Source organism: Dermochelys coriacea, chromosome 8, assembly GCF_009764565.3.
Source record: "Dermochelys coriacea isolate rDerCor1 chromosome 8, rDerCor1.pri.v4, whole genome shotgun sequence".
NCBI lineage: Eukaryota > Metazoa > Chordata > Testudines > Dermochelyidae > Dermochelys > Dermochelys coriacea.
In genome coordinates, this window is record NC_050075.1 from 42,413,340 (window position 1) to 42,429,706 (window position 16,367).

The 16,367-nt window shown below is 46.2% G+C and overlaps 1 protein-coding gene across 10 annotated transcripts in view; it reads right to left on the bottom strand.

Moving 5' to 3' along the window:
* LOC119860138 (nitric oxide synthase 1 adaptor protein) overlaps positions 1–16,367 on the bottom strand; it is a 184,376-nt gene that overhangs the window by 159,290 nt on the left and 8,719 nt on the right. The window lies entirely within an intron of this gene.

The following is a 16,367-nucleotide window of genomic DNA, read 5'->3' on the forward strand; positions in this document are numbered from 1 at the left end:
CAAAGCCACCAGAGAAGAGGCCTTCTGTTTCAATATGTTTTTTCCCAAGGGTTTAGCTTTGTTATCCCCTTACTCCAGCCCTGCCTATTAGATCTGCCAGAATCCAAGCTGGATAAAAATCAATGTAATAAATAATATAAATAAAATAAATAAATAAATAAACAAACTTTTTTTAATTTAAATCGGATTTTTTTGATAAAAATGCTTTGAGAAAAAAACCTATCTAAAGATAGTTTTAATTAAGATATCTTTGAGCTATAATGTATCTCATCATAGAATAAGGATTATAAATTCTAATTCTATAGTATAAGAATATATTCATGTAATGTTTAACAAAAATTTTCTAAATAAGTTCCAATAGTTCATGGATTACGGACCCAATTTTATGGGGTTCCAGGGGCTTCTGTATAGATTATTTAGGTCAATCTTTCTATCTATCGAATGGGACTCAGTGCTCAGTCTAGAAGATACCATCAGAGATGTTTAGGTTTGCAGTTCTCAAACTGTGGATTTGTGTCTCCAGAGGTAGCATGCTGGTTAACAGCAAAAATGTTTTAAAATAAATAATATATAGAGGTGAGAAATAACAGACCTCAACCCTATTGTCCCGCTGCAAATTTGTGTACACAGAGTCAATCCCTTACCTCTCACTAAAAGTGCAATGTTTCAGAAAGTTCAATGAATAGAAGATTGTTGGGGGCGGAATAGATCTGGAGAAGGAGAAGTCTGGAGATAAATGTGAGAAGGGAGGAACAGGCAGTAGAAACAAAAGTGAAACTGCTTGAGCAGCATATTCCAGAATCTTGAGGTCTTTCTGAGTGTAGCCTTCATTGATTTGAGATCTACCATGCCATTCTCACACTATAAGGGAAAACCTATAAATGGCAGCAGACCGTAAGAGAGACCCAGTTTGGGAATAAGAACCATTCAAGAAATATGTTTGCTGATGACGTTTTAAAGAAAGTCACACCAGTGAACTGGTGGAAGTCACTTAAGCACTTGAATTCAGAGTCTGTTAAAGAGAGAATCTCACTTTTAACAGCAGTAGCTTCTTCTGCCAGTGTAGAAAGAATATTTTCTTCCTTTGGACTAATTCATTCCAAATTGAGAAATCGTTTGGGACCTGAAAAAGCAGGAAAGCTTGTTTTTCTTTCCCAGATTATGAACAAAACAGGAAAATGCAGGTGAAGACGACTGAGTTAGCTCTAGAAGCCAATATTTTAAGTTTCTTGTGTTGACCTGGCAGACCGTCTCAATTTAATTTGTTTTGTTTTTAAAAATATTTCATTTAACTATTTTAGGCAAAAACAATTTTAACAAAAACAAACCTGATTTTAAAAAACTTGAACATTTAACTAAATTCAAAAATTCATATGCTTGTTTTGTTAAAATATTATGTGTTTGCTGTTGAAGAAAAATATCCAGAATACACAATGTTGTTGTTTTAGTTAAATAAAACAATGTAAATGTCTGCCTGGTGATGTTCTCCTCCTAATACAGCATGGCCAGAAAATCCCCCAAATATTAATGGTTAACCTGTTGAATTGTAGATAGTTCACCTCCCAATGACTTCATAAATATCTGCTTCAATTACCTTTGGTAAATGAAATAACCAATCATTCATTTTCTGATATAGCTGTAAAACTATCGTGAAAAGTTTTAAATAAATCACTTAAAAATGTATAATGTGTACCTTCTAAAAATGAAACTTAGATCTATCTCTGAGTTGTGAAGAATATGTATTAAGGTTATAACAAGAATGCACTTTTATGTAGAAATCCATGATTAAATCGAGCCTTCCTGACTAGTGATTTAAATCATGATTTAAATCAAATCCACCCTGCTGGAATCCAAGTCCTGGGGGTTTTAACACAGTCAGTTCTTATGCACAGAAGCCGCTTGTGTTGCTTCTGAACATGAGACAGTGTGACCTGTAGGGCCACAGTCTGCCTTTGATCCTGACAGCAGTTGCACATGCAAGCATGGATTAGGGGCAGAACATGGCCCTGAGAATCCACCTCCTCCCACGATGCCTGGCCCACATCATTTCCCACGCTTGGCTTTAAGAAGGATCTTTATAGTATTTGAATGGTCTCTCCTTTTGCTGAGTGAATGCTGTGCTGGGAAAAGACAGAGCCTCAGAGACTGGCATTCCCAGTCCACAGGTCACTCTGATGGCCCCGCCTGTTTCAGTCTCTCCTATGCCTCCCACACAGCCATGGCACAGAACGTGGAATATTCTGAAGGTGGATAGAAAGTTGGCTCGATTGTTGGGCTCAACGGGTAGTGATCAATGGCTCCATGTCTAGTTGGCAGCCGGTATCGAGTGGAGTGCCCCAAGGGTCGGTCCTTGGGCCGGTTTTGTTCAATATCTTCATAAATGATCTGGAGGATGGTGTGGATTGCACCCTCAGCAAGTTTGCAGATGACACTAAACTGGGAGGAGAGGTAGATACGCTGGAGGATAGGGATAGGATACAGAGGGACCTAGCCAAATTAGAGGATTGGGCCAAAAGAAATCTGATGAGGGTCAACAAGGACAAGTGCAGAGTCCAGCACTTAGGATGGAAGAATCCCATGCACCGCTACAGACTAGGGGACCGAATTGCTAGGCAGCAGTTCTGCAGAAAAGGACCTAGGGGTTACAGTGGACGAGAAGCTGGATATGAGTCAACAGTGTGGCCTTGTTGCAAAGAAGGCCAATGGCATTTTGGGATGTACAAGTAGGGGCATTGCCGGCAGATCGAGGGATGTGATTGTTCCCCTCTATTCAACATTGGTGAGGCCTCATCTGGAGTAATGTGTCCAGTTTTGGGCCCCACACTACAAGAAGGATGTGGAAAAATTGGAAAGCGTCCAGCGGAGGGCAACAAAAATGATTAGGGAACTGGAACACATGACTTATGAAGAGAGGCTGAGGGAACTGGGATTGTTTAGTCTGTGGTAGAAAGAATGAGGGGGGATTTGATAGCTGCTTTCAACTACCTGAAAGGGGGTTCCAAAGAGGATGGATCTAGACTGTTCTCAGTGGTAGCAGATGACAGAACAAGGAGTAATGGTTTCAAGTTGCAGTGGGGGAGGTTTAGGTTGGATATTAGGAAAAACTTTTTCACTAGGAGGGTGGTGAAACACTGGAATGCGTTACCTAGGGAGGTGGTGGAATCTCCTTTCTTAGAAGTTTTTAAGGTCAGGCTTGACAAAGCCCTGGCTGGGATGATTTAGTTGGTGTTGGTCCTGCTTTGCGCAGGGGTTTGGACTAGATGACCTCCTGAGGTCCCTTCCAACTCTGAGATTCTATGAATATCACTATGGTGCACTCTGCTTCATTAACAGTCTTCCACCTTGGTTGAACCACCACCTCCTCCCCTCTGCTTCCTCTGTCATAGGCCATCCCTGAGTTACAGCGCCTGGTGAGGATGGAGCCAGGGATAAAAGCCTCTAGCGACCACACTATCAGTAGTGACGGATAAAAGATTGTTGGAAAGCTCCATCCAAGCCTCTGAGCAACCTGGCAGGAGAACATCACTCTTCTCAAAGCCATCCGGAACAGGCCTCACTCAACCAGGGGGAGGGTGCCCTGACCTCAGAACAGAGGTGGGAGAGATCAGGCCATGACATCAGTAAAGTTCCTGATACCTACCTCATGCACGACCTTCTATAGGAGCTGAACCTGCAACCATATGGGATATCCCATGGCAGCCATGGAAGCAGGAGCTCACTTAAAACTACTGCCAGCAGCGTGACCATTAAATCACCAAAAAGCCATCATGGAAAGGAACTTAAACAGGCTTGGGACTGTGCAGTGCAGCACAGCCGGGAGAGCTGTGCACCAGAACTCATAAAACTTCATCACTCTCAACCCCAGGCCTGAATTCCAATGCACCACGGACACAATAAGATTTAGCTTTGGGACAGGAGGTCTCCTCCACTTCAGGGTGGATGTGAGCAGCACAGCTACACCACTGCCCATTCTGTCCCACCTTTGCTCAAGCTGCATTGAATCCCAAACGGGACATGGTTACACCAAGGAAGGTCAGCAGGGCAATCCAATCAGATTTGCAGCTATATATGCAAGCCTGGGTCTCCCCCTTAACTAGATCCTGGGTAGCAGATATTCTGTTAAAGACCAATCTTGCATTAGCCAGCACGGACCAAAGAGGAGGACAGCTGCAGCGGCACAGGAGCCAGCACACAGAACTGTGAACAAGAGAGTTTGAGTGGGAGTTTGTAAGGGGGTTTTGGGGGGAAGACTAAGAGAGCCAGACAAAGGAACAGACACACTAGTGAAGGGAGTGTGTGGTGGTCTAGCAGTGTTTTGGTGCTCATTTGGGGTTTGGTTTGTGTTTCCCAGACTAACAGGACTTAGGTGGGAAGACTGTGACAGATACAAAGGCAGCAGTGGTAGTGACCCAAGTAGTGGAAGACACAATGAAGAGGACTGGATGTAGAAGCTGCGGCATGTACAGGATCCTGGAGGGGGTGCCCGAAAAAAGTTTCGTCTGTATGAAGTGCCGCCTTATAGAGCTGATGGAAGAAAAGATCCGAGGATTGGAGATGCAGGTGGAAACTCTGGTTGGTTTAGAAGGGGGTTTGAGCAGATGATGGAGCAAAGACATGAGGAGGCTGAAGGGAAAAGCTCAGATTTGCAGATGGAAGCAGGACCAAAGAACTCTGAGTGGAGACTGCTGGGTGAGGGAAGTGGACAGTGGAAGCATGTGACTAAGAGAACCAGGCAGAGGAAAAGACGGGGTAGTGAAAGAGAAACAGAGCTCAGGAACAGGTTTGCAGAGTTGGAAAATGAAGGGGCACAGTAGGTGGTCACTGAAGGTGAGAGGGCAAGGAAGAAGAAGAGACGAGCAGTTAGTCCTATAGGAAGAGGGCAAGAGTCAATGGAGATAACACCAAATATGAGCCCCAGGAGGATACTGGATGGGTTGCAGAGGATTACAAGGGACAATAGGAATCGGAGGACTTGCAGCAGAGGGAACAGAGGATAGACTGGAGAATCACACCATCACCAGGAAAAGGCAGGGCTACGTGATTGGGGACTCCTTACTGAGAAGGACAGACAGGCCTGTAACAAGAGCTGATCTAGAGAACAGAAAGGTGTGCTGTCTGCCGGGTGCCAAGATATGGATGTGGACCTAAGACTGAAGAGGATCCTAACAGGAGCGGGAAAGAATCCACTGATTGTCCTTCATGGGGGAACAAATGATACGGCTAGATTCTCGCTGGAATGTATCAAGGGAGACTATGCCAGGATGGGGAAGACGCTTAAGGAAATCGAGGCTCAGGTGATCTTCAGTGGGATTCTGCCTGTTCCTAGAGAAGGGCAACTAAGGTGTGACAAGATTATGATGCTCAACATATGGCTCAGGCAATGGTTTGTACACTAATGCAAGGAGCCTGGGTAACAAAATGGAGGAACTAGAGCTACTGGTGCAGGAAGTGAAACCAGATATTATAGGGATAACAGAAACATGGTGGAATAGTAGTCATGACTGGACTACAGGTATTGACGGGTATGTGCTGTTTAGGAAAGACAGAAATAGAGGCAAAAGGTGGTGGAGTAGCATTGTATATCAATGATGAGGTAGACTGTAAAGAAATAAGAAGTGATGGAATGGATAAGACAAAGTCTGTCTGGGCAAATATCACATTGGGGAAGAAAGCTACTAGACCCTCCCCTGGAATAGTGCTTGGGGTTTTCTAGAGACTACCAGGATCTGATTTGGATATGGATAGAGTCCTCTGTAATGTTTTTAATGAAGTAAATACTAATGGAAATTGTGTGGTCATGGGAGTCTGACTTCCCACATATAGACTGAAGGACAGATGCTAGTAGTAATAGGGCTCAGATTTTCCTGGATGCGATAGCTGATGGATTTCTTCACCAAGTAGTTGCTGAACCAACAAGAGGGGATGCCATTTTAGATTTGGGTTTGGTGAGCAGTAAGGACCTCATAGAAGAAATGGTTGTAGGGGACAACCTTGGTTCGAGCAATCATGAGCTAATTCAGTTCAAACTAAATGGAAGGATAAACAAAAATGGATCTGTGTTTAGGGTTTTTGATTTCAAAAGGGCTAACTTTAAAAAAATTAAAGGAAATTAGTTAGGGAAGTGGATTGGACTGAAGAACTTGTGGATCTAAAGGCGGAGGAGGCCTGGAATTACTTCAAGTCCAAGTTGCAGAAACTATCAGAAGCCTGCATCTCAAGAAAGGGGAAAAAATTCATATGCAGGAGTTGTAGACCAAGCTGGATGAGCAAGCATCTCAGAGAGGTAATTAAGAAAAAGCAGAAAGCCTACAAGGAGTGGAAGATGGGAGGGATTAGCAAGGAAAGCTACCTTATTTAGGTCAGAACATGTAGGGATAAAGTGAGAAAGGCCAAAAGCCATGTAGAGTTGGACCTTGCAAAGGGAATTAAAACCAATAGTAAAAGGTTCTATAGCCATATAAATAAGAAAAAGAATGAAGAAGTGGTACCACTAAACACTGAGGATGGAGTGGAGGTTAAGGATAATCTAGGCATGGCCGAATATCTAAACAAATACTTTGCCTCAATCTTTAATGAGGCTAATGAGGGGCTTTGGGGTAATGGTATTACGACAAATGGGAATGAGGATATGGAGGTAGATATTACCACATCCGAGGTAGAAGCCAAACTTGAACAACTTAATGGGACTAAATCGGGGGGCCCAGATAATCTTCATCCAAAAATATTAAAGGAATTGGCACTTGAAATTGCAAGCCCATTAGCAAAATTTTTTTTAATGCATCTGTAAACTCAGGGGTTGTACCGTATGACTGTAGAATTGCTAACATAGTTCCTATTTTTAAGAAAGGGAAAAAAGTGATCCGGGTAACTACAGACCTGTTAGTTTGACATCTGTAGTATGCATGGTCTTGGAAAAAATTTTGAAGTAGTTAAGGACATTGAGGTCAATGGTAATTCGGACAAAATACAACATGGTTTCAAAAAGGTAGATCATGTCAAACCAACCTGATCTCCTTCTTTGAGAAGGTAACCGATTTTTTTAGACAAAGGAAACGTAGTGGATCTAATTTACCTCGATTTCAGTGAGGCATTTGATACGGTTCCACATGGGGAATTATTAGCTAAATTGGAAAAGATGGGGATCAATATGAAAATTGAAAGGTGGATAAGGAACTGGTTATAGAGGAGACTACAACAGGTCACACTGAAAGGTGAAGTGTCAGGCTAGAAGGAGGTTACTAGTGGAGTTCCTCAGTGATCTGTTTTGGGACCAAATCTTATTTAATCTTTTTATTACTGACCTGGGCACAAGAAGTGGGAACATGCTAATAAAGTTTGTGGATGACACAAAGCTGGGAGATAGTGCCAATACAGAGAAGGACCTTGATATCATACAGGAAGATCTGGATGACCTTGTAAACGGGAGTAATAGTAATAGGATGAAAATAGTGAAAAGTGCAAGGTCATGCATTTAGGGATTAACAACAAGAATTTTTGTTATAAACTGGGGACACATCACTTGGAAGTAACAGAGGAGGAGAAGGACCTCAGAGCATTGGTTGATCATAGGATGATTATGAGCCGCCAATGTGATATGGCCGTGAAAAAAGCTAATGTGGTCTTGGGATGCATCAGGCGAGGTATTTCCAGTAGAGATAAGGAGGTGTTAGTACCGTTATACAAGGCACTGGTGAGACCTCATCCAGAATATTGTGTGCAGTTCTGGTCTCCCATGTTTAAGAAAGATGAATTCAAACTAGAACAGGTACAGAGAAGGGCTACTAGGATGATCTGAGGAATGGAAAACCTGTCTTATGAAAGAAGACTCAAAGAGCTTGGCTTGTTTAGCCTAACCAAAAGAAGGCTGAGAGGAGATATGATTGCGTGCACTCTCTCTCACATCTGGCTGCTGAGTCTTGCCCTCATATGAGAGAGAGAGAGAGAGAGAGAGCGCGCGCGCGCGCACGCACGCACGCAATCTTATCTTCTCCATCCATGGTATTTATCCCTCTGATTTTATATCTATCAATCAAAGGGATAAATACCATGGAGGGAGAAGAATTATTTAAGCTTAGTACCAACGTGGACACAAGAACAAATGGATATAAACTGGCCATCAGGAAGTTTAGATATGAAATTAGACGAAGGTTTCTAACCATCAGAGGAGTGAAGTTCTGGAACAGCCTTCCAAGGAAAGCAGTGGGGGCAAAAGACATATCTGGCTTCAAGACCAACCTTGATAAATTTATGGAAGGGATATGATATGATGGGATAGCCTAATTTTGGCAATTAATTGATCTTCAACTATTAGCAGTAGATATGCCCAATGGCCTGGAGCGGGACCTGAGTTACAACAGAGAATTCTTTCCTGGGTGTCTGGCTGCTGAGTCTTGCCCACATGCTCAGGGTTTAGCCGATTGCCATATTTGGGGTCGTGAAGAAATTTTCCTCCAGAGCAGATTGGCAGAGGTGCTGGGGGTTTTTTGCCTTCCTCGGCAGCATGGGGGCACGGGTCACTTGCTAGAGGATTCTTTGCACCTTGAAGTCTTTAAACCACAACTTAAGGACTTCAATAGCTCACACATAGATTAGGGGTTTGTTACAGGAGTGGGCGGGTGAGATTCTGTGGTCTGTGCTGTGCAGGAGGTCAGACTAGATGATCATAATGGTCCCTTCTGACCTTAAAGTCTAAGATCCTGTGATTCTTGCTCACAGACCCCCTGTCATCCTGGGAATTAACTTACAGCGAGGCAGCAGCAACACCTGCCTGCAGGCCTACCTATGCCTCTTCCTCTGCCCCAATGGCCCAGAACACCTGCACACAACCATGTTAGAACTTAGAAAATAAAAAGAGGTTCTCTTTTGCGATCCATAAACTCTAGCAACTGAACTAAATTTCCCAAGTTATTTTTAAACAAAGAAAAGGCCTTTAGGACAGAGAACAAGCACAGAAATTTCATCTCAGATAAAGAATGTTTCAGAAAGTTATGAGTCCTTTGAAAACAGAAGCTTATAATGGGAAATGTTCTGTGACCTCTTCTTTCGCCTCCACCAGCAAGCCAGAGCTACAACGAGGATGGGTGTTAATAGGCTTACAAACATGAAGTTACTTCTTATTGGCCATGGATGCCCCATCATAAGCAAGGATCAGAGAAATGCACAAGGTGAGAAATGCAACAAGGTGAGATCCAAACTGATATTTACTCACAAAAGATAGCATTGGGAGAAGTGGCACCTGAGGAACCACTTGTATTTGCTAGCAAATTGCATTTGATAATCATATACAGACAGCTGCTCCAGCTCTGCTCTCTTAGGTGTCACGCTGGCCACAGTGAATTTCAAAGCTGGGAAGAGGTGTGGCAGCATAGAGGGAGCAAGTGGTGTGGAAGACACGAGCATAAGGACTGAGGTGAGGAGCCAGGAACGTGGCTGGGGCAGAAAGAAGAGACATGGGAACATCAGGAGCAGCAAAAAAATAAAACTAGGCTTCTCATTTTTAAATCTGATCTCCCTCCCCTGAAATTGGAGACAGATGTCCCAAAGCAGGAGATGTACATACATAGCAATACCGCCTGTCTAGTGGTTGAAACACAGGACTGCAAGTCAGGACTCTCCAGTTCTATTCCCAGCTCTGATTTGTTCATTTTCATAATGAGTGCTTGACACTTTCCTTCCCATCTGTAATGTGTAATTCACCGATTCATAGATTCCAAGGCCAGAAGGGACCATTCTGATTACCTAGTCTGAGCTCCTGTATTGAACAGGCCAGACAACTGCCCAAAATAATTCCTAGAGCAGATCTTGTAGACAAACATCCCCTCTTGATTTAAGCATCGTCAGTGATGGAGAATCCACCACAACCCTTGGTAAATTGTTCCAGTGGTTAATTACTCTCACTATTAAAAATGTACGCCTTATTTCCAGTCTGAATTTGTCTAGCTTCAACTTCCAGCTATCAGATTGTTATACCCTTTTCTGCTAGACTGGAGAGCCAGTTATTTAATATTTGTCCCCCAGGCAGGTATTTGTAGACTGTGAACAAGTCACCCCTTAGCTTTCTCTATAAACTAAACAGATTGAGGTTTTCTAATCCTTTAATCATTCTCATGGCTCTTCTCTGAACCTTCCCCACGTTTATCAACATTCTTCTTGAATTGTGGAAACCAGAACTGGACACAGGATTCCCAGCAGCAGTAGCACCAGAACCAAATAAAACAACCTCTCTGCTCCTACTCGAAATTCCTTGTTGATGCATCCCAGGATTGCATTAGCTCTTTTGGCCACAATGTCACACTGGGAGCTTGTCTTCAGTTCATTATACACCACGATGCCCAAATCTTTGTCAGAGTCCCTGCTTCCCAGGATAGAATCCTCTGTCCTGTAACTATGGTCGACATTTTTTGTTGCTAATGAGATAATATTCATCTACCACACAGGGTGCTTGAGACAGAACACTAGTGTTTGTACAACACTGACTTGGGGCTGGTGGCACGCAGGGTACCATATGGGACAATCAAAGTAGCAGTCTTAATTTCTCAGTTGCCTTCTGCCATAAAAGGAACCATTGCTCCAGGTCATGCAGGAAAGTCCATATCCTAGCCACGGGTGCACCTGGGATGCAGGTTTAGCTGGCCCCACCAAGGAAAGTGGGCTCAACAAGCTCACAGTGACCCTGATCCTCTTCTGGCTGGTCTCCGTCAGCACTGTGTGCAGAGTGTTGGAGCTGTAGACTTCAGGGACCTGGCTGGATAGGGAGCTGTGAAAAACTGGGACTTAGTGGACTGGGGGAGCAGGAGGAGGAGGAGAGGAGCAGCTCAGGAAAAAAGGTAGGAACACAAAGCTCTGTGTGTAAGTGGTTTGACAAAGCGAACCAGCAAAGAACAAGCCCTCTGCAAAGCCTGCAGGGCATTAAGAGGAGCCATATGTGCAAAGCACAGAGAGGGTTCAGGATGTGGCTTGCCAACATCTGGGCTTTCAGTAATAATCACCTTCAATTCCGCAGCCCCATTTTAGGAGGGAGCAAAAGCCAAGTGGCGACACGTCTTTTCATGCGTTGTGAACAAATGATCCTTCACGGTGACATCTCAGCCCCCCGTGAGGAGAGTGAGAGCAAACACAAACCTTCCCAGTTCGGTCAGAGCAGCCCCTGTGGCTACAGCAAGACAAGCAGGTACCCAGGTGCTGAGAGGACAGAGATGGCTGGATGAGCTCCACCTCCAGCTGGCAGCCTACCGACTCTCTTTCTCCATCAGCACTCCTCACGCTCATCTCTCCAGGCAGCAGCTGTCACTTGGACAATGCTGGGGCATCCAAGTAGCATCCCTGCCCCCAGGCCTATTCTACCTCCATCACACTATGGGGCAGGTCTGTGCCCATGCAATGCTCCCAGAGCATGGCACCTCTTGTCAGTTGGCACAGACACCAGGCTTTGAAATTTAATCCCTGCCCAGGAGCATGGCACAGAGGCCAAGCTCTAAACTGCTCACTGTGGCAGACAGAGAAGTGAAAAGGCAGAAAAGGCACTCAAAATGCTGATAGGGAATTTGGGGCACTCTGGCATGGCAGGACTCTTTGCACACAGCTTTGCCAACAATGCTTAATCCCAACCCAGAGTCACACCTGCTATTGCAGTACTTGGCTTTTCCCCAGACAGAAATTCTGCTGGACCAAACAGCAGCCAGGGCCACCAGGCACATTTAGCTGGCAGCCTGCGCTGCCAAGAGAGGCCACATCAATGGGTTCATCTACATAGTGCCAGACATGTTCAAGCACTCCCGTTGGGTCTCCAGCAGCAACATTCTCCACACAGGCCTCGCGTGGTTCAGCCGCCCCTTATTCCAATTAGAAGGAAGCCCCATATGAATGGGCCGTGGGGGGAATCTTTTCTATAATGAGGCGCTCTGGCAATGCTACAAAGGCAGCAGTCACACTGCAAACCCCAGGAGCTGCTTTGGGCTACATCACCGAGAGACACGGACAAGCAAACACAAAGCACCAATTCTGCAGGGTGTACTTGCAGCCCCACTCGCTGCTGACATCACCACTGTGCTACCAGAATGGCCTGGCTGAGTATCCCTGCTGCACCCCTTGCTGATGTCCAGCCAAGGGCAGGACTCCAGGCTTCAGAGGAATTAAATGGGACTCACAGCAGAGTGCACATATTTGCAGTGGGGAAAGAATGCAGCTAGCTTAGTGAAGTGCAGGCACATTCTGTCACAGAGTCCCCAGGCGATGCTCTGGAACTGCTCCCTATGAAGCCAGGCAGGATTCTGGTGAAGTCTCCTCTCTGTGAGCAGACTGTCTTCAGGGCAAGAAGGTCACACGGCTTCCACCTTCCTGGGTCTGACCTTGAAGCATTCAGCATCCTTTGCCTCCCCTGTGTGCTTCCCACAGTGAATCCGCCCATGCGGGATCCTGGGGAAGCCAGAGGGTCCTGCACCCCAACTTCGCAGTCAGACATGACTCTTAGCCAGCCAGTAAAACATAGGTTTATTAGATGACAGAAACATGGTCTAGAATAGAACTTATATGTACAGAGAACAGGACCCCCAGCTGGGTCCATTTTGGGGGGCAGTGAGCCAGACAACCACATCTGCACTTCAAGTCCCCAGCCAGCCCAAACTGACTCACTCTCTAGCCCCCCCTCCTCCTCTGGGCTTTGTCCCTTTCCCGGGCCAGGAGGTCACCTGATTCCTTTGTTCTCCAACACCTTTAGCTATCACCTTGCAGGGGGGGGAAGGATCCAGGACATCAGTTGCCCGGAGACAGAGTGTCAGCCATTTATGTACACTGGCCCTTTGCTCTGCAACAATTACACTCCCTTATTCCACTACTTAGAGACTTAGGAAATGCATAAGGGAAACTGTCGCACCCCTACAGTATTCAGAGAAAACATTGAGAACAGTCCCACTTCATCACACATGCTCATCTGGCAAACCCCATTCACTGATGCTGGAACCAAAGCATGTCCTCCTCCCAGCCAAGTGAGTGGGTGGGCACTCTCCTACATTCTGGCTCTTGAGGCGGTCCATTAGGCCATTGAGAGTGCCAGAGAAAGAGAGGTACAACAGCTGGCGAGAACAGACAATACAGCACCTAGCTCCCAGAGATAGACGGCTGCCAATTAGCAACCCACATATTCAAAGCACAACCCCCTTGTGTTGCTCCACGGGGCAAGCCAGGCCCAGGTAGGTCTCCTGACACCACCATTTGGAAGATGAGTAGATTTGCCAATGACTCCGAGAAGCACTGGGACTTCAAGCTACTCAAAATACTTTCCTACTTTCCCCCCTTGTAGTAGGAAGAGAGCCTGAGACATAAACCCTTGTATCAGAGGCCTGGTGTGAGGCAGGATCTGCTCAGAGAATCTGGCAAGAACAGGGCTCATATTGTAGAAATATATATTCCTAAGAAGTGCTAAGCACAGAGTACTCACGCAAACATATCCTGATATCAAGTGGTACCAAAACATCCCAATATCAAGGATGATACAAAAACATTCCCCAAGAATAACAGGAACACACTGACCCCTCCTAAAAGATAAGTTCAGGATGACAGTATGTAATAGAGATGTTTTGATGGAAACAACATGCACAAGGTGATGGGTGATAACTAGCCATATCAAGGGGCAGTAACTAACTATGTCAGAGGGGCAGTACTAACTTGTTTGTATTGGGATATAAAGATGCATCTCAGAGGAAGTATCTTTGTCTACCCTAGGGATGAATGGAAAGTCCCGCCATTCGCTAAGATGGTCCATTGTTATGGGCATACATGTATTAGTGGTCTAGTAGAGTCTGCAGGATACTAGTACCATGCTCCATCGACAATAAACCTGGCTGGGTGCCTTCGTCCCTTAACACATCTTGTGGTCATTGGGCGGTTTGCTCAAGGTCTGCCGTGCCAGCTGTCTACGCAGGGCTAGGGCAGCACACAGAGGGAACACACACAAGCAACCAAACATCTAACCACACTAGTGACCCCAACCACTGATCTGGTCCCCACAAAAAAGCAACTTCAAAAGACAAGGTATTTTGCAAATGACTTTCAGAAAGTTTCTTTGTTTTCAGAAAACTTACTGAAATAGTTATTGATACATTTCATTTCCCAAAAACAGACATTTTTGGTAAATACAGTTTTGCGGTAAGCCATTGTCAGAAAACCCCCCAAAATAATGGTTCCATTTGGATTCCTGCAAAATGGAAACAACTTCCAGATTCTGACATTCTTTGCGAAGAGAAAGTTTTTTCTTCACTTTTCAGGCATCAGAACCTCACCCAGTCAGCCTTGAGGTGGCACGGAGGAGCACATGAGCCTGTAGTATGGCAATCCAGACCATCCAAAGAGGTACTCTGCCTACCTACCAGTCAGGCATCATGTGCAGAGATCAGACCTGGAACACTGCCAATTTACATCGGCCTGCTGGAGGCCTGCCCATCCAGGAGCACCCAGGCGAACCCAGGACCAAGAAGGTATAGGAAGGAGCAATCCTGAGAGAAACAAGAAGCCAGAGCTCGTGGCCTCAGTCTGAGCCTGGGGGTCACCCCCCAACAAGCCTGCCCACCTAATCCCAGCTGTGGGAGTTAAACACCTGGGTGGCCACTGCAAAGTACAATTGCCTCTTCATGGCCATTAATTAGAACATGCATCTCTACAGCGTCCTTCATCCTGCAAAGCACTACACTGACGTTAGTGATGAGGAGCACTTGTCCGCCACTGATTACCCACCTGGGAAGGAGAGGCTACAGCAACCAGCACCTTCTGCCCATCAGCAGGAGGAGAAATGCTGGCCATGGAAACAAGCTCAGCCCCCTTCTGTTGCCAGTGCACACTGGGAGATGCCAGGTGCCACACAGAGCCATTAGAAGGGACACTAAGGCTTTGGGCAGGAGCAAGCAGTCATCTGATCACGCAGCTAGGGGCTGGATGCACAAGGGATTTGCAAAGCTGGGTCTGTCCAAGCTCTCAGTAGCTCCCCTCCACGGAGTGAATCAAAGATGTGAAGCTTGGGCCCAGTGTTTTCAGAAGAGTCCAAGGACCACTCCAGGTGCTCAGACATTGGTCAAGAGAGGCAGGGCTTAGCCAGCACTCACAGGTTAAGGTGCCCGTGTACCAGTCCCCCAGTGGCTGCTCTGTCACCAGACAACATGCTCCTTCCACACTGAGCTGCAGAAACTCCTGTTTCTTGAGCACTCAAAAGTGGGCCCCAGTGGCTCTGCTGAGTGCCTGCTTGACTCCCCCACAGCTCCACTGGTGAGAAGGGCAGGTGTGCTATGCCTGGGGGAACTTGCCACGAACACAATGCCATGTGTGGGGGAAGAGGGACAGCCTATTCCTGATGCCTTGGGGCTCCTGGACTTGATAACTGGATTAGCAAATAGATTCTCCAGCCTCTCTCTGCACACACAACTTCACCAGAGCCTGCAGCTTTACATCCTGTCCACACACCCCTTCGGCAAATCCTGTTCCCCTCGCTGCTCCCCTCCACCCCATGATTGCATAGCAGCTACCAGCCCACTCTTCCCAACCACACTGCAACTGCTACTCACAGTGCTGAAGAAGGAGGCTGGTTCTCCAGATGTTCCCTGCTTTTTAGTACAAAGGGTCAGAATGGCAGGGTTAAGTCACCTGAAAAGCAACACAATACTGCCTAGACCCAGCTCAGGCACTGGCTCAGAACCACCCCACAGCAGGGAGAGCCACTTATTCTAGCACCAGCATTTTCTGCCATGCACAAGGGGCTCTCCCAGCTGTGTGTGTGGCCGGGGGGGGGGGGGAAGAGACCCCACACTGCTTAGCTTTTGGGACCTGACAATCATGTGGAGAGCACAGGTGTGATGTCATCTGGATTTTCTCTGGTGTGCAAGCTGGGAAGTCACTGAGCCAGCAGTAGGGGAATGTTTCTCATTCCTACTCCATCATCACTGTCAGCCTAATGCTCCAGTTCCAATAGGGTCACCAGGAAATCCCAGGGGGCAGAGAGGCAGAGAGAGAGAGCGCGCGCGCGCGCCAGGGCAGGGAGGAGGAAGGAGAGAAGCTGAACCCCGTCCCACACTGCAGGCTGGTGGTATGAGTCGGGGAAGCTTTTGGGTGTCCCAGGATCCGCAGGAATTGCTGTATTCTGAGCTCCTGCCCCCAGCTGTTCTGAGCTTCAGAGCTGTACTGCAGGAAGAGGTGCACAGCTTCCAACAGCAGCCACTTGAATTGCATTGCTCCAGAATAGAGCAGGGGTGGGACTCCCTCCCCACACAGATCCCTCTTCCACAGCAGATTTATGGCCATGGGCCATAAATTCACTTTGTAAATGCACACCTTGTTTTCCCCTGGGAGTGGAAGGGAGAAGAAGAAAAAGAAATGAGGACCAGAAG